Source organism: Schistocerca piceifrons, chromosome 2 (assembly GCF_021461385.2).
Source record: "Schistocerca piceifrons isolate TAMUIC-IGC-003096 chromosome 2, iqSchPice1.1, whole genome shotgun sequence".
In the NCBI taxonomy this organism is placed as follows: Eukaryota; Metazoa; Arthropoda; class Insecta; order Orthoptera; family Acrididae; genus Schistocerca; species Schistocerca piceifrons.
This window is the reverse complement of record NC_060139.1, coordinates 650209140-650232201: the sequence shown is the minus strand read 5'-3', so window position 1 is coordinate 650232201 and position 23062 is coordinate 650209140.

The window sequence follows — 23062 nt, the reverse complement described above, 5'->3', positions numbered from 1 at the left end:
CTACGTCTAAATCTGCGTTAAAACTCTGTTCTGTTCTGTTGGTTTTTGTTTAAAAACCAAACCAAGTCCAACGTGCTGCAAACGTAGAGCGTTCAACGGATTCGAAATAAATTCTGCCTGTCTACTTGACTGGAAATTCTAAGAAGTTTTGATCTTACTTTAAGCCAGTTAACGTGTCAAAGCCACCTCTCCACACACTCAGTGACTATACTCGCACCGAAATGGACGGTGACAGAAAGAGAGAATAAATTCCATTTTCCGGAATTCTCTTAAGTATTGAATATCATACTACTGTTCCTCCATTCAAACGTCCCAAGACGACAGATATCAGTGACCGCTGGATCGCAAATAAAAGCCGCTCAATAGAATAGAGGCAACTAGGCCTAGCGAGATACACCTACAGTTCCGCATAATGTATGTTCTTCTGTTGGCAGAGTATCGTACGTCGCAGGAGGAACGAAGCTATCCGAAAATATCCGCTCTTTCGATTTTCAAGAAGGATCGTCGAGCTGAGGTGCACAATAGACAAAACTGCCGCAGGTGAAAGAGGTTGTATTAGTAAATGGGATATCTATCTGTGTTACAACTGTCCACCACCTAACCACCCCTGCTTGGTAGGCGGAATGAACTTCGTCTTTTCAAATGAAAAATCTCTCCCCCATTTTATTTACCTATTCTGATTCTACACCAAAAAATACGTACGGTGTACTCAAACAGTTGTTCTCATTCGTGGTAGATGGAGATGTAATTGCAAATATCAGAGGTATATGTGACTGGAGCACTTCAACTGCATGCATCCGAATATCAAAATTACGATTGAAATGGATGCCTCCCCTTCCTTGACGTACTAATTAGGAGGAAGGCAGACCGTTCACTAGGCCATACAGTGCATAGCAAGAAGATACACACGGACCTATACCTTCGTGCAACAAGCTGCCACCATGCAGCACAAAGACAGTTCTGACCACCCTGGTACATAGGGCGTGCGCCGTCTGCGACAAAGACGGCCTACCACCCGAGCTGCAACACCTGAGGAAGGTCCCCCACCAAAATGGCTACAGCGAAACGCAGATCAACAGGGCGCTAAAAAGGAAGATAGAAGTAGTGACAACCCCAGAAGAAGAAGAAGAAGACAAACGGCTCGCGTTCCTGCCGTACGTGGGTCCGCTCTCGGCCAAAATTGCACTACTTCGGGGCAAACACAATATCAAAACCGTTCTCCTCCCACCACCGAAGACGAGGGAGTGCCTAGGTTTTGCCAAAGACCCGCTGAAGCTTAACACGCCAGGAATAAACAGTATCCCATGTGAATGCGGAAAACAGCGCATTGGACAAACACAGCGCTGCCGGCCGCTGTGGCCGAGCGGTTCTAGGCGCTACAGTCTGGAACCGCGCGACTGCTACGGTCGCAGGTTCGAATCCTGCCTCGAGCATGGATGTGTGTGATGTCCATAGGTTAGTTAGGTCTAAGTTCTAGGGGACTGATGACCACAGCAGTTAAGTCCCATAGTGCTCAGAGCCATTTGAACCATTTGAAACACAGCGCTGTATATCTAAAAGCTGTGAAGAACATATCAGATGTGTGCGACTAGGACACACAGAAAAATCAGCCATAGCAGAACACAGCATAAAGGAAGAACACACCTTCAACTTCGAAAACACGAAGGTGCTGTGCCGAGCATCTGGCTTCTGGGAAAGTATTACCAAAGCATCCCTAGAAATAAGGATTCACGAATTCCTCGTCAACAGAGATGAAGCATACCAACGAAGCACAGCGTGGAACCCTGCAATGGCGGCAATCCGTCGAGAGTGCCTCCGCCAGCATCCCCCGCCGCAGACGCAGACAGAATGCCCACAGCGAGAGCCGAACGCGGCTTCTGGGGCCGGCCGCTACCCCCACCACCGCGCGCCGGCGGCCGGACCACCGCAGCCTCCCGAGGACTAGTGGAGGGGGGGAGACCGTGCTTATAAATACTCCGCTCTCCACGAATCTCGCTGCTTCGCCATAAGATGTGTAGTACGAGTATGTCATTTCCCGAAACGTCGCGATATATCAACGCTAGCACCCGGCTGGAGGCCCGAGAAACCTTCATCAAACATCAGGAGTGTTTGTGTTTGCAATTAAGAACCGACGCATTCGACTCAACATTTCATTTACGATGTAAATGTAAACCTTTGTGTTCTAATGGTTGATACTGATGTCCAGGTATTCCATGAGCGTTGCAAATGTGATCATACGCTACCGATAATACAGCTAGATATTGAAATTCCTGGCAAATAAGCTGCTTGTATGGTAACGTAGTTTTCTGTTCCCCACGAGACTGATTGTGGCGAGACCGCAAACCATCGGAATGCTTGATTTCGGTGTGTTTCATCCAACTGCCGTAATTCTCGCGCTGCCCGCTGCATCGCTACCGGCGGAACACGAACCACAACCGTTGTAGTAAGGTCAAATGTCCATGAAGTGATAGTGACAAGCGCACCTGCAATGGGTACTCACCGTAACCGGCATCCCAGTAACGAGAGGCATGGGGACTCGCCGAAAGTAGGCGCCCGAATGGTGAGAGACAAGGTGACTCACCATATCAAACATCCCGATGGGAACAGAAAACTATTACATCCACACCGTTGTTCCTGGATCACGGTGAACGTAGTTCTTAACCAGACACTGGAACGTCTAACAATATTGCACTGTGCAGTCAGATTTTCAACACTAATGAAAATTTCGAAAATAAAAATATCAACAGTTTTCGCATAAAGGTTTACACCTACGTCGTAAATGAAATGTAGAGTCAAATGCATCGGTCGTTAACTGAAGAAACAGGCACTCTTGATTTGTGTCGATTACAGCGGCTCTATCACGAATGGAAAACAGTGATCTTAGTAAACCGTTGACCTTTTTTGCATAGAATCCGAATACACAATAGAAATTCGTGGTTCCCATTTGAAAATACAAAGCTGACCCTGCCCACTCAGGAGGGATGGTTGGGAGTTGCACAGTTGTAGCACAGACAGATGTGCACTTTACTAATATTAACTTGGAACATTTTTTTTTCGCACGATGCTTTGTTTTCGAGATATTTAGTTGTCTCAATTTGAAACAAACACCCCGAATGTTGCCAATGTCATTCTTTCATCTAATTTTGGAACAAGTTTTGCTCTTATGCTCGCGTGTTATGACCCTTAAAACTAAACTCCATCCGAACAGGCCTTGCAAGGCCCAACAGTAAGGACAGGCCGCCGTGTCATCCTCAGCCCACAGGCGTCACTTGATGCGGATATGGAGGGCCACGTGGTCAGCACACCGCTCTGCCGGCCATGTCAGTTTACGAGACCGGAGCCGCTACTTCTCAATCAAGTAGCTCCTCAGTTTGCCTCAGAAGGGCTGAGTGCACCCTGCTTGCCAACAGCGCGCTGCAGACCGGATGGTCACGCATCCAAGTGCTAGCCCAGCCCGACAGCGCATAACTTCGGTGATCTGACGGGAACCGCTGCTACCACTTCGGCAAGGCCGTTGGTGTTATGACCCTTAAGAATACGGAAAAACTTCTTTGTAACTGTCAACATGGATTCCGCAAAGAGCGCTTGTGTGGAACCCTGCTCTCCTGTTCGTCCTAGAGGTTCAGAGGGCAGTAGATTCGGCACCCTGATTGCTGCTGTGTTCTGTGACTTCCGGAAGATGTTTGACACAGTCCCGCACTGTCACGTAATGAACAAAACACGAGCATACGCAATATCGGTTGAAGAGATCCTAGCAAACAGAAAACGGCATGTCATTCTTAGACGAGACAAATCTAGAGATTTAAAAGTAGGTCCGGACGTACCCCAAAGTAGTGTCAAGGGATCATGGGTACTCAAAAACAATTTGGAAATTTGTGGTAAGCTCTTATCGGGCCATACTGCTGGGGTCTTCGGTTCCTAATAAGCCTACACACTACTTAATCTAACTTAAACTATCTTACACTATGGACAACACACAGACCCATGCCCGAGGGAGGACTCGAACCTCCGACGGGGAGGGAGCCGCACGGATCATGACAAGGCGCCCTAGACCTCGCGGTTACTCCGTGCGACATCGGAATTCCAAAGAGTCTTTTGGCGGATACTGCTATCACATATAAAGTTTTAACTCTAGAAAATTGTATCGAACTTCAAGAAGATTTGCGGAGAATCGACACATCTTACATGTCCTGGCATTTTATCCTCCACATACGTAAAGTATTACACATATATACACCGACAAAAAATATTGAAGAACCCAGAAGATATTTTCCGAAATCAATGTAATTTAGTACACGTGCGAGAGGCGGTCAATAATTAAGTAATGCGACTTTTTTTCTGAAAGCAGTTTGGTTTTATTCAGGATTCCAATACACCATATTATTCTTCATTCTGTTGGCTATATAATCATATTTTTCACCATGGTCTCCGTTTACTGCGACGGACTTACGTCACCAAATTGGGAGGGCCTGTATGCCTTCGTTGTACCGCTCTACTGGTCGACGTCGGAGCCAATGTCTTCCGGCGTCAATAACCTCTTCATGATCCACGTGCTGCTCCCGCGGAGGGCAGCCTTCATTGGGCTAAACAAACGGATGTCGGAAGGTGTGAAATTTAGGCTGTAGGGTGGATGAGGAAGAACAGTCCAATGAAGGTTTGTGAGCTCCTCTCGAGTGCGCAGACTTGTGCGAGGCCTTGTATTGTCACAGAGAAGGAAAAGCTAGTTTCTATTTTTGTGGGGACGAAAACGCTGAAGTAGTTCCTTCTATTTTCTGAGGGCGGCGAAATACACTTCAATGTTGATCGTTGCACTATGAGGAAGGACATCAAACAGACTCCAGCCCGTCGCCATGACTTTACCGGCCGAGAGTGTGTCTTTGAACTTTTTTTTTCGGAGGAGAGATTATATGGCGTCACCCCATTGATTGCCTATTTGTTTCCGGTTCGAAGTGATGAAACAATGTCTCATCGCTTGCGACGACGTTCGACAAACCATTGTCACGATCAGCCTTGTAACGCGCAAGCAACTCCTCCACAGTCCGCGGCTCGTGGTCTTGCGGTGGCGTTCTCGCTTCCTGCGTACTGGGTCCCGGGTTCGATTCCCGGAGGGGTCAGGGATTTTCTCTGCCTCGAAATGACTGGGTGTTGTGTGTCTTTCTTCATAATTTCATCCTCATTCACTCGCAAGTCGACGCAGTGGCGTAAAAGAACTTGTGGAGCGGCGGCCGAACCGCCCCGCGAGGGGTCTCCCGGCCACCAATGCCATACGCTCATTATTATTATTATTAACTCCTTCACAGATGGTCCTTCGTTGATCTTTATGGTTTTCTGTTAGGCGGCGATGAACCCAGTGAGCACACACCTTTGAGTACTCCAATTGTTGGACGAGTGTGTCGGCACTACCAACAGAAACGTCCAGTTGAGCAGTGAGGTGTCTGACTGTCATCTGACTATCACTTCGAATGAGAGAGTACGCACGTTTCAGAATTGTAGGAATCAAGGATGTGTACGGCCGGCCGGCAGGCAGGAGATCGGACAGGTTTGCGAGACCTTGTTACGATGACGACTCAACGTGCTTTTGTTCACTGCCAAGTATCCGTAGACATTCTGCAAGCGCCTATGAATATCTGCGATGCTCTGGTTTTCCACCGAAAGAAACTCAATGGCAGCTCTCTGCTTGGAACGCACCTCCGTTGCAGATGCCATTTTGAAAACTACGTATAGCGACGCCACCTATCAGAACTTCATGAAACTATAGGGGCTGAAGCGGGAATATTCTGCGATGTCACACAATAAATTCCGCATTTTCAGCCGAAATTGGCCGAGAAAAAAAAGTGTTGGATTACTTACTGAACGGCCCTAGTATATGTGACAAGTAGAACAGCCACCAGAGTACATTAGTACTGTTCGTGTTTAGTGTTGTTACGAAACGTGGTAGTCCACAAACGGGTGGTGAACAGCGTCAGATGTTAAGTGATCATTGTGAAGAGGCAGCGTTATCAGCACCTGACAAAGTTTGAAAGGGGCTTCATTGTGGGTCACCATTTGGCCGACTGGTCTAATCTTTTGTGGGGTATTCGGAATTGACAATAGCCTGTTGGTAGACGGCATGGGAACATGAAGGCAGGAATACTCGTTGAGAAAGTTGCAGTCGACCACGTCTGACCATCACAATCTATGATCGCCGTATTGCACACCAAGTATATGGTAGCCCTTCACATGATTGGCTGCCAGCCGGGAACAACTAGTGGATCCCTGCACCATTCTGTGTCGTCCTACACCATTAGCCGGAGACTAGCAACGTCCAGACCAGGGAAATATCGTCCCATGCTTAGGCTGCCGTAAACTGGGAAGCACGGACTGCTGACAAATGTCGTCGCGTTGCGCTCAGAGATGAATCGCGGTTCTACCTTATCCTAGATGACCATCGTTGGCGAGTATGGCGGCGACGTTAGGATAGCTCTCAATCTGCGATTTGTTCGGGAGAGGCCCAGCAGTGTTGCTCCTGGACAAATGGTGTGAGGTTTTACAGAGCATGACTTCACGTCGTGGTTGGTAGTGTTTGAGAGAACTCAAACGGCACAACGGCACGACACAGACACCCTGAGTCCACGTGTGTTAACTCTCAGGGAACAGTATCGTGTTACCATTTTTCAACAAGACTGTTCTCGTCCACACATCTCTGAACTGTCTACGTGAAATTGAGGTACTCCTATGGCCAGAAGATCCCCAGACCCGTTCCTGATGGAACATGTGTGGGACCAACCAGACATCAACTCCGTCCCAGTGGCAATATCCAGGATACCAACGACCAGTTACAACGATCATGGGACAGCTTGCCTCAAGCGAATCAATGTATGCATCCAGGCTAGAGAGGATGCGACGTCATACTGATAAAAGAGCTGATACTGACAAGTTGACTGAAAATTTGGCTCGTTTTTTTTATCATTGAAATAACGCCTCTTACCCTCTCAACCTGTGAAGTTTCTTTTCATTTTCCCCTCCCGTTTTGGTGCTACACTTTTTTTGTCAGGGAGTGCAGGTAAGAAGACCCTGAATTGTTTGATTATTCTACTGCCAATAAACCACAAAAACCGAGCGAGGTGGCGCAGTGGTTAGCTTGCTGGACTCTCATTCGGGAGGACGGCCATCCTGATTTAGGTTTCCGTGATTTCCCTAAATCGCTTCAGGCAAATGGACAACTTCTTCCCCATCCTTCCCTTATCCGATGGGACCGATGACCTCCTGTTTCGTCCCCTCCCTCAAGTTAACCAACCAACCAACCACAAAACAGTTACATCCATTAAATATGCGGGAGTGTACGTGCAGGACGAACTAAAGTGGATCACAGTCAAATTAGTAGTAGGAAAGGCAGATGCCAGACTAATATTCATTGGAAAATGCTTCAGGAAGTATAGTCCACTCTTGAAGGATGTAGATTACGAGACGCTCGTTCGACCTATAAGGATTGCTCCTTATTCTGGAAGCGTTCCCATGGAGTTTTGATGGAAGACATAGAAAATACAGGTTACAAAGGAAAGCATTATGTTTCGTCACGGATTTGTTGAGTTAGCGCGTAAACGTCACAGAGATGCTCGTCCAACTCCAGGGGCAGACGCTTCAAGAGAGCAATTGTACACCAGGATATGATTTACTGTTTGAATTTCGAGAGCGTGTGTTCCTAGAAGAGTCAACCAATATATTGCTTCCTTCTACCATATAAATCACGAAAAGAGCATGCAGGTAAAATTGAGAGATTCGTGCTCATAGGTAGTTTTGCCAGTCGATTCTTGCCACTCAAACTTAGCGAAGTAACAGGAAAAGTGGGGAAGTGAGCGGTACAAGAAGAACATTCTGCCTCACGAAGTAAGTTGGCTTGCAGAGTATAGATGTACGCACAAGTCGATTTAGATTCATGATGATGTCGCGATTTTCATCAGCAATAACAAAGGAGTTGTTTTTTGTCGATTCAGTCTTGAATGAAGATGACGAACCTCCTCTTGTACATGCGGAGCTTGATATTACTGTTTTCAGCATTATCGTCCATATAAACATGTGTCACCCAGTTTTCTGTTGTGATATATGCTTTTCTGCATCTCTCTAACCCCACTGCAGCAAAAGTTTAAGTCGATGCAAAAAAATCGCAGGTATTACGATCGCGAATTTAATTGTTTGCAAAAATAAAGCGTTAATTTATAAGAGTCTAAACATTTTCCCTATATAGTGTTGTGTACCTAATACGGATCAGTGGGCACAACCATTAAACAGTGAGTATCACCCGGTACGTCAAAATCATCGAACATTAACAATAATGACTGCAGTATGTGAATCCTGCTCTCATCTAAATAAACTTCAGTTTACACTGCAATGCATGGTTTATTCTCAAATATTTGGTTTGGCAAATACGTGCTACAAATCGCACTTGCACATTAGCCTGATAAGGCACCTTTTAAATGTTATATATGATATAAAAAGTAATATTTTGGGTTGCTTCTTTGTTACAAAAATCGAACACTCTGCTAGGACTTCTTTTTTTTCCTACTTCTACTGTTATTTCTCTGTCACAGATACTGAAAGTAACAACATCGAGATCTCGCGTCCTCCCTTCAGTAATTTATACGCTCTCACTCGTAGTCATTTAAATTCTTGGGAGTATGTTGACTCAGTGGTTGACGGTTTTGATCACCGGTAAACACAATTATGTCAACAGCAAGGAATCGCATATGACTACGAAGACGTTTCTTAGGGTTGTCTTCTATGATTGTACTGCCAAATCCTGTGGTCTAATGGCCGGCCAGAGTGGCCGAGCGGTTCTAGGCGCTACGGTCGCAGATTCGAATCCTGCCTCGGGCATGGATGTGTGTGATGTTCTTAGGTTAGTTAGGTTTAAGTAGTTCTAAGTTGTAGGGGACTGATGTCCTCAGAAGTTAAGTCCCATAGTGCCCAGAGCCATTTAAACCATTTTTGTTCTGGGTACTGATTTCTCAGGATCTATGCACCCAAACTGTGTGAAAATGTAATCACATGTCAGTTCTAGTATATTATATTTGTGCAATGAATACCCGTTTATCATCTGCATTTCTTCTTGGTGTAGCAATTTTAATGGCCAGTAGTGTAGATCACCAACGACGTAAGGCTGATAGTATCCGGATTTTCGAAAGAAACCGTAAATATGAGACAATGTTCATAACAAGGAGAGAGAACACGACAGGGTCGTGTTACAGTATCAGTAGCGAACATACGCAGCAGGTTACACGGGTTTTAATAAGACATACGTAATGAGACGAACATATGAAAGCATATTAGGGAAGGCGAACAGAAGATTTAGATGTGTTGGAAGGGTCCTGGGAAAGTGTAACGGATTTGTAAAAGAAATCCTGTACAAAAAGCAAGTACGTAATCGAGTTTTTCGCGGCGGCTTCATTGTATAAAATCTTCTCTGTGTTAACAGCGCGTCGAATCGGAGTTAAAACTCGAAATTTCTATGGTTATCACCATCTCTTTCGGCAGTCGTCTCCTGGCGAAGAAGATGGTGATAATCTGAGATATATCGAGTTTTAACTCCGATTTCACGCGATCTGAACACCGAGAACATTTTATGCAAACCACTAGTGCAACCATTTCTAAAGTGTTGCTCCATCTTTTCGGATCCTGGTGTTGCAGGAGACATCGACCGCGCTGCTAGAATCGTGATAGTTTAGTAAAAGCTGCACAAAAGTGTACTAATGATTCTCGGAGAACTTGAATGTGTTCTTTTGAAGAATGGCGACGTTGTTGTCGCTGAAACCTCTAGGGTAAATTCAGAGAACCGTATTGTTGGAAGGCTGCACGAAAGTTAGGCAGACACCACCGTGTGTCTCGCACAGGGATCCTGTGAGCGCGCACAGAGAGATACAATCATTTTTTCCTTGCTCACTGTAAGAAGACAGAAAATTGCTAATATCGGTACGAAGTGCCCTACGCCATAAACCGTACAGCCCCCTGCGGAATCTAGATAAGGAAAGCCATTTAACTTGTTGAATATCGGAGGACTGGGTAACTATCGAAAATTTGAAAACTAAAATCAGTGCACGTAACATGCTCCATTGTTCATGTGCTCATCGCAGATTTCTGGATCGTTAAGGCAATGCTTTCATCCAGTGCAATCAGCGGCGTGGCCCCCCACTGCAGCGAATTCAAGTGGCAGCTGAGTAAACAGGACCGCGCAAACAGATCGAAGAGCACACCCAGTTCGCTGCTTCTTAGTCGCAGAAGGAAGTTGTTAATTTAACCTCGCCGACTCTAGCTGTAGATATCATATGTCGGAACGAAAAAGGGAATTACAGTCACTTTTCTTACAGTGCTGAGAATAGATCACTTCCTTGTTAAATAACAGACGAGCCGTCTCGTGTTTCTTCTTTTCATTTTTTCACTCCATGGAGTAGTGCCGGTTGTTTCAGATCCGGCCAGCTACAAGGGCCTTGGATCATTTCAGTCAACTGCCACTCGATCTGGTAGCAGGAAAAAGTGATTCCCAGTTGGAAATAAGTGGAGGGCCTTAACTAGTTTCGGTATTTATTAAATTACAATGAAGTCCTGACCATTAGCTGCTTACAGGAGTTGATAAATATCAACGGGGACAGTTAAAAATGTGTGCTCCGACCGGGACTCGAACCCAAGATTTCCTGCTTTCATGGCAGACGCTCTATCTGACTTTTTTTTAATCTCATTTTGTTCGATATTGGTCGTTGCGTTTGTTCGGGCCGGACGTCCCATGACACCCGTTCAAGTTCAGTGTTAAGCCGTTAACTCAGTTTTTTATTACAGAGGACAGCTAACCCTGTGGATGAACACGCTCAGCTACCGTGCCAGCATCCGACTGAGCCATCGAGGACACAGAGGATACTGTGACTGCAGGGGCTTGTCTCTGGCACGCTCCCCGTGAGACCCACATTTCCAAATTACTGTCCACACACTATATTTGTATTGCCCCTACCCACTATACTCATTGCTCGCGGCAGTCAATCTACCGATTCCCGTAAGACTTTGAGCAATGTGAGTGCATCCACACTGAAGAAGATCATTGGCAGGTAAGCCTTATCTATATGAAGATGGTATTGGTTCTTTCGGGCATGTCCCAGGTCAAACAGCACCAAAAAACACCCGAAGAAAAATTAAATCTTAATTTTGACTAACACTCCAATGAAGGAAGTAGAAGCAGAACAATCCAATTGAGAGACTAAAGGAAAAAGCATCAAAACATGGTACGCAAAAGCACTTCGGCTGAAGAAGCATGCATGTTAGCTTTCTTGTCACACGAGCGGTCTAAGGCGCTGCAGTCATGGACTGTGCGGCTGGTCCCGGCGGAGGTTCGAGTCCTCCCTCGGGCGTGGGTGTGTGTGTTTGTCCTTAGGATAATTTAGGTTAAGTATTGTGTAAGCTTATGGACTGATGACCTTAGCAGTTAAGTCCCATGAGATTTCACACACATTTGAACTTTTTTTTTCTTGTTACAAACAACTTGCACATCGATGTCCTTTACGTTCCATTGTTAGTATAGAAGATAAGAACTCTGTGTGCTATTATTGCTTGAAATTTTGGCTGCAGTCAACAATGAGGGCAGCGTACGCCTTACAAGAGATGGATTCACTCGAAAAGTGCCAAGAATGACTCTCTTATATTTGTCATAGCTTGAACTCAAGACTACGAAATTTAAGAATTCAGTGGTTGAAATATTCCTACGTGAGAATAGCTTCAGGCTGCTGTGTATATCATCATTTGTATTAATGATCCTCAAACTTATATACAATGTCAAGGAAACAGTTGTCATATTACGTTACTATGCATTGTTTTATAACAGCTTACCGAACCATAGCGGCGCTTTTAATGCTGTTAACTGGGGAGTATGCACGCTTGACAAAAGCAAGTGAAATTTAAAATTCACAGAAGCGTTTGCTCTTTCGAATAACCTTACTACAAGGGCGTTCTGAAAAGTAATGCCTTCAAATTTTTTGTGTGAATGCTCCTAAAGCTTGAATGTCTTTATTTTTCATATCTACATTTTATTTCTCATCGTAGTCACCCTGACAACGAACACATGTCTCCCAACGAGAGACCAGTTTGTTAATCCGTCACTGTCGAATGTTCGACTTTATTGACGGAACCACAACCTCTCCTCTGCTTGCACTTCTTCATCAATATCGGAGTGCTCTTCATGTCTCAGAAATGGATGAAAATCGGCTGGTCCAAATCGGGCCTGTGTGGCGGATGATCGATGACAATGGAACCCAAGGCGTCGGCTAGTTGCTGATGCCGCAGCGTTCGTGCGTGGTCTGGCATTGTCATGCTGAACGAGAGGGTGCTGCTTGTGCGGACGAACTCTTAGAATTTGTTCGTTCAGGTTTCTAACGGGCAGACATAATTACGTTATACACCGCCATGTTACACGCTAGAATTCGGAGCCCTCTAGCGACAAAGGGTTGCAACTTCCGTCGTACGAAGCGGGAAATTCGACGAGTAATATGCATGACGTGTAATACATGAACCGATATTGAGAACAGAATAAAAAGTTTTGGAGGCATTGCTTCTCAGCACTCCCTGGTATATGCATTCCCAGCTATTGCGATACTTGTAAAACAAATGTGTTTTCAAAATGTGTACCAACTACCCCCCCCCCCCCCCCCCCTCTTACCTACTTGGCAACAAAAGCAGCGCTGTGTCACGACGTGATTTGGAGGGAATATACGCAGCTGTTACTGTACTCAGGCTAAATAAATATATATGTAACTGTTTACAGCCTGTGTTACTCCATACACAAGACAAGGACCGCACCATCTCGTGTAGCTGCAAAAGGTACGGTAGCCCTCGCAGAAGCGTAAGTCGCTTGAGAGCTTGTGGTGGCTGCTCTTCGGCTATTAGGCAATTGAAGCTGTTGCACTGTGGAGCCTCGTTTGCTCGTCAGCAGCTGTGACTTCGGGCGAACTTCCTGTTTGCCTGTATCTATGACCTCTGCCGCCCCGTCGCTTGTTTCGAGGAAAACGGCGAAGTGGTTTTCTATCTCCGCGGCGTGCTCGTCGTCGATTTGGCAGTCTTTCGGAGGAAATCCCCCCTCAAACACTACATTCGGGGCATATTCTTTACCGTTTCTGTTGTAGCGGAAATGACGCCATTTTGTAGGTAAGCCAGTAAAACCAGTTTGCAGTAACGGGAGACTCCACACCAAGGATTTCTGAGGCTATAGGTAGCTTTCCTTCTCTCCCCGCTTCTCTGCCTTTCGAGAACTGTTCATCAGTATGGCTGAGGAAATGCTTATAATAACCAGATTTGCGCACAGCTTATAGTAATTACTGCGTGATGAGTGGTTCTGTCTAAAAAATTAGCGCCAGCTTTCGATGGTGATACATATTTGCTCAGCTACATCCGCAGGAGAACTTTGTTAATAAATAAGTGGGAAAAAGTTGGGAACAACGTATTCAGATGAAACAGTCATTTATACCTTCCGTGGAGATCAGTGACATTGATATCTAAATGAACTGAGGAACTAAAAGTCTTGGTCAAATTTTGCTTTATTGTAACGTCTTATCAGTTCCGGCTCCCGGCTGGGTCGGGGAATTTTCTCCGCCCAGGGACTGGGTGTTGTGCTGTCCTCATCACCATCGTATCATCCTCATCGACTGCAGGTCGCCGAAGTGGAGTCAAATTGAAAGACCGGCCGGCACCCGGCGAACGGTCTGCCCGACGGGGGGCCGTAGCCATACGATCAAATAAATAAATAAATCAGTTCCGGCTCTATATCCATCATTTGATGTCAGAAAGCAAATAAAAATGTGGGCAAGACACTCTCGGTTTATAAAGACACTCATTCTTGGGCACGTCTTCTGGCTCTACCACTCAAGACACGGTAAACTTCGAGAGCGGCACATGACGAAGCTGCACAATTACCATAAGGTGGGCACAAGCAAGGGAGGGAGCACGGCACCAGAAAAGTCTTATAATGACCGCCATGTACGCTGTTCACAGTGACAAGGAAACCACAAGTCCCGTTGACCTGGTCCACTCTTGACGGGGAAGTGCGGCTGCAGCAAGCATATCCAGGGCCATGAAGACAACGACCCAAGTCGCTGCGGGCCCGTGCAAGTCACTGACCAGTATGAAGGCCTTGGCCGAAAGACGATTTGTGGTGGACTTTCAAGCACTCCACACGCCTGCTTTACCAGTCATTTCACAGGATCAAGCTCTGACACCAACGAATGCTGGTTATTGTGTATAAAATTTTATAGACCTTCCCGGATAATCACGTGCGTGAACACGCCGCTACCGACATTCGGTGAAGCACGTCGGTTTCGGATCTAATCCTCCCAGCGAATTAACAACGAGGGCGGATGTGTCGGTCACCACGGATGTGGTTTTTAGGTGGCTTCCCACATCCATCTAAGTGAATACTGTCCTGATACTCACGCCCGCCTCTGTTACATGATTCGCAAACGTTTCTAAAACGTTCTCACACTTTCACACTGGATAGCAGAGGACGCAAGCGGATGAGGAACACAATTCCCGTCCCGCGAGAAACGGGAGAGTGGGTGGGGAGGTGGGGCGGGAGGAATCTACAGGTAGAGCATCAGTCCAGCCTATGCCCCTAGTAGTGCTAAATCCAGATTAACATGTCGACCCCGCGCAGGTAGGGGATAAAAGCCACTACGTTATTTCTGGTGATGCTTAAGATGACGATAACTGATTCATTCACGACAAATTGGAGAAGTATTAGGCAAATGTCGACGTCTCGACCCCTGTTCTTCTCTTAAACAGTCACTGTGTATCAGGAGGGTAGCTGTGCTTTGCTCGTGACCTGCTGCTGCGGCGTAGTATTTGTTGCAGGGCATCGCTTTGCAGGGTTAAAAGTACTCGCCGCTACTACGTTGATAGGCCTCTTGTTTTGCCGATACTGAGTATGTCCGGTGACCCGTAGCTGTATGTCTGCACTGCGTGTAGCGTGACCTTTGCTACCAGATAGAGGGAACCATAGATCTCAAAAGGAACTCTAGTTTCTCGCCCAGAAACGTGTTTCCTCCGAAGCTTCGTTGTGGAGTCAAGTACTTCTGATTTAAACTTATCGAGAAGAACTGGTTGTTATCGTTGAAACCGTCTTCAGGCCGAAGATGGACTGATGCAACTGTTCACTCTAGCCCATACTGTGCAAGCCTCTTCGTCTCTGTATAACTATGGCGACCCACGCCCATTTGAATTTATGCAGTGTTGTCAATTCTTGGGCTTCCTCTACCATTTTTACCGCCCCATCCTCCTCCCTCATTTCCCTCATAATCAAACTAGAGGGTGATAATTATTGAACTATATGAAAAAGGGACTTATTTACAAACTATGGCGTGCAGACACTTTATTCAACATATAAACGTCACTACAGATATTAGGATTTAGGTTATGACATGTTCGATCTGCCTTCCATCATTGGCGATGATGTGGCGCAGACGAATAGCGAAATTCTGCATGACCCGCTGAAATGTCGGAATATCGATGCTGTCGAAGACCACCTGAATGGCTGTTTTCAGCTCAGCAATGTTTTTGGGGTTATTGCTGTACACCCTGTCATTAATATAGCTGCTGCATAAAAGAGTCGCATGTGTTCAGATCAGAACATAGCGGCCAATCGAGGCCCATGCCAGTGGCCTCTGGGTACCCCAGAGCTCTAGAATGCGGTCCCCAAAGTGCTCCTCCAGGACATCAGACACTCTCCTCCTTCTATGAGGTCGAGCTTCGTCCTGCATGAATCACATCTTGTCGAAATCAGGGCCACTTTGGATAGTGGGGATGAAATCATCTTCCAGAACCTTCATGCACTGTTCGGTAGTCACCGTGTCATCAAGGAATATCACACCGATCGTTCCGTGATTGGACATTGCACACCACACCTGTTGAGTGCGAGGAGACTTCTCGATCGCGAAATGCGGGTTCTCTGTCCCCCAAATGTGCCAAATTTTCTCATTGTGGACCCCATCCAAATGAAAGTCGACTTAGGCGCTAAACCAAACCGTACTAATTCCTTGATGCCCCGCGGCCAATCGTGCAGTATGAAGGTCCTAACGCAAACCGTTCAGAAGTTATGACGATTTTATTTTATATAGTTCAATAATTGTCACCTTGTACGATTCCTTGCAATCTCAGAATGCATCCCATCAACTGCCTCCTTCCTTTAGAAAAGTCGTATCATAAAATATTTTCTCCCCATTTCCATTCAGCACTACCTCATTATTCATATAACTTACGGGAAAGAAGCGGGGGAACCGTATTCGGATTCCAGCACTGGCCCTTATCTGACATTCTATCCAATGGACATGTCTGTGCTCAGCAATCATGTGAAGCCTTACAGCCCGTAACTGTGTCAGTATCTATTGCAGTTCCCGAATACACTGATATTTTCGTCTGGCACATACTCTCCCACTCACTCAATTCCAACCAACGTTTCCGAGATGATTTTCCTTAATTCCTAAGGCAAATACTAGAACTTGAAATCCTCTCCTGTGCTCCACCGCCCCATCCTCCTCCCTCATTTCCCTCATAATCAAACTACAGGCTGACAATTATTGAACTATATTAAAAAAAGGTGATTTATTTACAAACTACAGTTTGCTAGGATTTAGCTGAAACGACCTTAAGCAGCTCTCCCTGACCACACGGTTAGAAGAAAAGGTTTAGATGTGTTGTTGTGACACATCTACGTCTACATACATACTCTGCAAGCTGCCGTATGGTGCGTGGTGGAGGCTACTCTGTACCACTAATAGTCATTTCCTTTTCTGTTCCACTCGTAAACCGAGTTATAAAAAAACGACTGTCTGCATGCCTCCGTATGAGCCATTATCACTCTCTATTTTCATCATGGCAGCGACAACAGCGACCGTTACGAAATTGTCTCGAATGAAATGAATGAAAAACAGCCCACAGTTGCACTAAATTATGTTTATTTTAAACCTTGACCATGGTTTCAAGAAGGGTATATTATTATAAGAGAAACCATGGTCAAGGTTTAAAATAAACGCCGGCTGGTGTGGCCGAGCGGTTCTAAGCGCTTGAGTCTGGAACCGCGTGACCTCTACGGTCGCAGGTTCGAATCCTGTCTCGGGCATGGATGTGTGTGATGTCCTTAGGTTAGTTAGGTTTAGGTAGTTGTAAGTTCTAGGGGACTGATGACCTCAGATGTTGAGTCCTATAGTGCTCAGAGCCATTTTTTTGTTTAAAATAAACATAATTTAGTGCAACTGTGGGCTGTTTTTCATTCGAGACATTATCACTCTAATCTTATCTTTATGGTTCTTACGCGAAAAGAACATTGGCAGTAGCAGAATCGCTCTGCAGTCAACCTCCAATGCCGGTTCTCTAAATTTTCACAATAGTGCTCAACGAAAAGAACTTCGTTTTCCCTCCAGGGATTCCCATTTCAGTTCGTGAAGCATCTCCGTAACACTTATGTTCTGTTCAAACCTACCGGTAACAAATATAGCAGCCCGCCTCTGAATTGGTTCGATGTCCTCTTTTAATCCGACCTGGTGCGAATCCCAAACACACGAACAGTACTCAGCAGTGGGTCGCACTAGTGTTCTATATGCGGTCTCCTTTACAGGTGACCCACACTTTCCTAAAATATAGCCCTGTGTACCATCCTAGTGGCATATATCAGCTTAGAACCGCAATTTATCACGGAGTAACTAAGCGCCACCTTGTGTGCGCGTGACTCCCATCTCGCAGTCAACAATATCATTTAAAAAGAGCATCATTCGATGCTCATGTCTTAAAAAATTATTAGTGCCACCAACTACCTTCATGTACATACAGTAATTTATTCAACAACATATGCAAAACATGAGGAGCGTTCTGTAAGTAATGTAATACATTTTCTTCTGAAAGCAGGTTGGTTTTATTCAGGACTCCAACACAGCATATTATTGCCCTGTCTTTTGGCTACAAAGTCCTGTTTCTTTTAACATAATCTCCGCTCAGTACGACAGTCTTACCTCACCTTCATGGGAGAGCCTGTATGCCCGCATTGCGCCTCGCGATGCTCGATGTCGGAGTCAACTTCTTGCTGCATCAGTGACCTCCCCATCATCCACGTACTGGTTCACGTGGAGTCCATTCTTCATTAGGCTAAACACACGGTCCTTCGTCTGTTAGGCCAGCTTGGAACTCAACTGGCACACACGTTTGAGTACCGCAACTGGTGAACGACTGTTTCAGCACTATCGACAGAGACATCCAGTTGAGCAGCGAGGTGTGTGATTGTGATCCGTCGATCAGCTCGAACGAGTGTGTCCGCACGTTCCAGCATTACAGAAGTCACAGCTGTGTACAGCCGCCTAGCATGAGGGAGGTCGGACATGTTTGCACCACTGTCTCCGTCCATATTCTGCAAGCGCCTATGAATATCTGCAACGCTCTGGTTTTCCTACAACATAAACTCAATGAAAGCTTTCTGCTTGTAACGCACCTCCGTTACAGGCGCCATTTTGAAGAATACGCGTGGCACCACCACATATCGGAACTTCATGAAGTTGTAGGAGCTGAAGCGTAAATATTCCACGATGTCCCACAACAAATTACACACATTTGCAACGGAAATGGACCGAAAAAATGTATTTCATTACGTATTGAACGCCACTCGTACTGTTGCACTCAAAAGTATCCGAACGACCTGATTTTTATGCCTCCCAGAAGCTCTGCTCTCTCTTCGGTACCGTAGCTTGACTAGGCGAAATGACTAAAAGAGACGCTAGAGAAAACCATTTTAATGGTTATTAGTCCAAATGTAAATTAATACCACACAAGTGCAAATATAGGAAAAAAAATGTTATTACCGATGGCACAGCCTTTAACGCTGATAAACTCAAATTTATTACAATAAATGTCATTATTTCATATATCAAATTTCAAATTGAAATTATATGGCGAAGGACCTGGGACTCAAATCCAATAGGTATTGTTTCCGTTAGCCAACCACGAGAGATCTTAAATATGGTTTCAAACACAAATAACAAAGTATGCGCATGTAACTTGAAATGACGTGGCATAAAGTTTTGTGTTGGACAGGGATTCGAGCCTAGCATCGAAACGGATTGTTAACTAAGCACAGTCACATGTTACATATCTAACTTTTCACTGTTAGTGAAATGACTGAAAGTGAAATGACAAGGTGAAAAACCATGCACATAACGTTGTTGCTGGTTACACACGAAGATTATAAAATTATTTTCCACCGGTAACTAGCAGTGATGTCTTTGAACCTGAAATGATATGATGAAAAATTCTGTGTCTGACTGGGAGTCGGAACCGACACCGATAGTTATTGTTGACAAGAAAGGCGTTAAAAATCATAAATACTTTTCATCTCTAATTTGGTATGCGCATGCTACAATTTCGAATGACAGGATGAGAACTTTTGTGCCTGATCAGTATTTGAACAGACACACGCGCCTTTCGTGGAGACCATGAGGAGTTTGGAATCTTGGGATAACAACGAAACGATGGAATTGTATCGTCTCAAAGAGGCGAAACCCGACGAAAGGGGTCATCAGAGTTCGAATTCCAGTCCAGCACCAGTATTTTTAACATCTCGTTTTTAAATGCAATAACAAATAAGTCCCCTTTGACCTTACGTGACGCTTACTGATGAGTGAGTTTCATCTTGTTGCTACTTCTCTCACTTTCATGGCCCGACGTTACCGAATCTCCTTTAGTTGATAGTGAAGGGAAGTCGTGTTTAATATGGATTTGGAACCACGGTGAAACCCTACATCGTTCAACTGGCGTTACCAGAGGATAAGAGGGCTGTCGTTTTTGTTAAGAATGGCTGCCTTATGGGTCGATCGAACCAAGACGTTAAACATACAAAGCTAGAAACATTCCATTAGAACACCGAACTGCAAGGAGTATTGCGACATGATTTTCCTCGATGAATATCCTGATTCCCTAGAGACACTACAGCCTTTTCAAAACATTCATGTCCTATTTTGTCCAAATCCATATTCATTAGCTGCTTTGGGTACCCAACATATACGTTTTACCTGATTTTGTAATCACTGAAATAAAACCACGTAACAGTCAGCTACATGACCTGGCAAAATGATAGGATCCGGAAATTTCTGGTGCTGCTGTACGTACTTACGATCCACTGATAAATCTATCACAGTGCAAACGCAAAGGCCAGATATCAAGCACGCTCTCGTCTTTATCTTTTTCAATTGCACTCAGTCTCATATAATTGTGCAGACAAGGGCCTAATGACCTTTCCTCATGAGATATATTACGTGAAGAGTTCGCCTCCGTAGCTGAATGCTCAGCGTGTTTGAGTGCCATGCGGAGGACCTGGATTCGATTCATCGTGCTGCCAAGGATTTTCCTTGTCAGGAGGACTGGATCGCGATAAACTAAGCGTGTTGTGGCCAACTGAGGATATACTCGATCAATTAGTAGCGTATCCAAGGTCAAGAAAACCTACAACGACCGGGAGAGTACTGTGCTGACCACATCTCCCTCCGCACCGCATCCAGTGGGACGATTGGTTGAGGATGACACGGCGATCGGTTGGGCCTGAGTAGCCCGTATAGGGCTAGAAAGCGAAACGTCAACTTATATGACGAATATTTACGCATCTAATATCTAATTCAACTAGGTGGAGTTTGGCATAAAAAAAAAAGGTTTTGAGGTTCTAAGTTGTTCTTGCAACGACTTACCGAATGTTGTACATTTGAGGGTTACGAGGAATATTGTTTAAGCGTTAAAAAACGGAGCGTGAAACAGCAAAAATTGTTTCATTCGTGACATTTTGTTCTGTTAGGATTTAACAGAAGATCGCAGGCAAGGAGGCAGCTGCAAACGTTTGTGCCGTTTACGGGGTGAGTGCATAGCAGAAATCAAGTCAGAAAATAGTTTTCTAATTTCAAGCAGAATCCTTCTGACATGAATTACTCGCCTTGTTCAAGAAAACCAGTCAAATCAAGAAAATCAGACAAATTCAACTAAATACCTAGGAATTGCAATTACGAACAATTTAATTGGAAGGAACACATAGAAAATGTTGTGGGGAAGGCTAACCAAAGGCTGCGTTTTTTTGGCAGGACACTTAGAAACTGTAACAGATCTACTAAGGAGATTGCCTACACTACGTTTGTCCATTCTCTTTTAGAATACTGCTGCGCGGTGTGGGATCCTTACCAGATAGGATCAACGGAGTACGCCGGAAAAGTTCAAAGAAGGGCAGCACGTTTTGTGTTACCGCGAAATAGGAGAGTGTCAGCGAAATGATACAGGATTTGGGGTGGACATCATTAAAACAAAGGCGTTTTTCGTTGCGGCGGAATCTTCTCACGAAATTCCAATTATCTACTTTCACCTCCGAATGCGAAAATATTTTGTTGGCACCGACCTACATTGGGAGAAACGATCACCATGATAAAATAAGGGAAATCAGAGCTTGTACGGAAAGATATAGGTGTTCGTTCTTTGCGCGCGCTATACGAGATTGGAATAATAGAGAATTGTGAAGGTGGTTCGATGAACCCTCTGCCAGACACTTAAATGTGATTTTTAGAGTATCCATGTAGATGTAGAAAACCAGCGGGCTTTGATGAATGACCTTTTTATGATTTACCAATCTGGTCCACTGTTCCTGGCAAATGTGATGAACTGTTACTATTTAACCTTCGTGAGACCCGTGCATTCAGAGGGCAGTTTTGGGGAAAATTAAAGAAAGGATGATTACGGTTAAACGTTCAGTCGACTATAAGATCATTAGAGACGAAGCAGAGGCTACGAGAGGAAAGGATGGTGAAGGAAATCGAACGCGCCCATTCGAAGGAAAGATCTCAGAATTTGCCTTAATCTGTTAAGGCAAATAACGAAAAACCTATACCAGAAGGGGCAGATCGGGGTTTGAACCATTATCCATTATCTTCATAAAAAGAAAATATCTGAAGCAAATGCCAATGTGAGTCTCCAAAATGTAACGGTAAGCGTCTGGTGACACAAAGAAGATGTGTTAAGAATTGCATTCCAGGGATGTGTCCATCGCAGTTATCTGTTTCCAACAACTAAGATGTCTTGTGGTCGCAACAAACGTAAACTGACCAATGAAATTGCAGCAAGTGTTGCTGCTCTACGAGAACGCCCGTCTACATTCTGGTTATTGCCTCAAGGAACCTCTCCAGCAGCTTGGCGGGAAGCAGTCCCTACCCGACCTGTTTATCTGATCTAGGGCCCTCAAACGTTTATCTTTCTCGCTCCTTATCGAAAAGCCATGAAGTAAATTTCTTTAAGGTCAAAAATGCGCTTTCGACGTGGACATTTTTATCTCCAAACCAGTAGCTTTCTATAGGCGTGGAATACAGAAACTGCCTGAGCATCAACAGACTTTTTTAGTTAATATGAGGGAATTTACTGTTCATAGTTAATTTCACTCTTATGTTACGTTCAATAAACCCACAAGAAACGCTATAAAAATGTACACTGTTCCAATACAAATTAATTACGAATTACCAGGAGACCTTTACAGCAAAAGTCTAATTTAATAAAGCAAAAAGTATTTGTAATATAAGCCTGCCCAAAACATCACACATTTGCAAGACATCAGCTTCTTTGACCCCGATGTGATCTGTGTCTATGTGAAGTGCAGTCTCCTACCCAAGAAGCATTTCGAGATTACTGTGAAAATATGTAAACCCGACAGTGAGAGTAAACACATAAAGAAATATAGTTAACATGTTGTTCAATGCCACACATAATCAGCTGAATTGTGTTTTCAGAAGGAATTAAAATGTATGTCGGAATAAGCAGAAAAATATAAGTTTCAGCGGGGGTGCTAAGTCGAGCTTGCGATAAGATGTAAGATTGTAAAGCTACGATTTCCTTATTGGTCTTAGTACTGGAAGCTTATTGCTCAGTAAGAGCAGAAGTACAAAGCAAACGAAATGTTTAAGTCTCTAGCGAGATTAGAACCTACAGCTAACGCATTTTCATCTTCGCAATGCAGCCACCTTAGCATTTAGCTAGCGAGCCAATACTGCCAGCAGTGTGCTCCCAT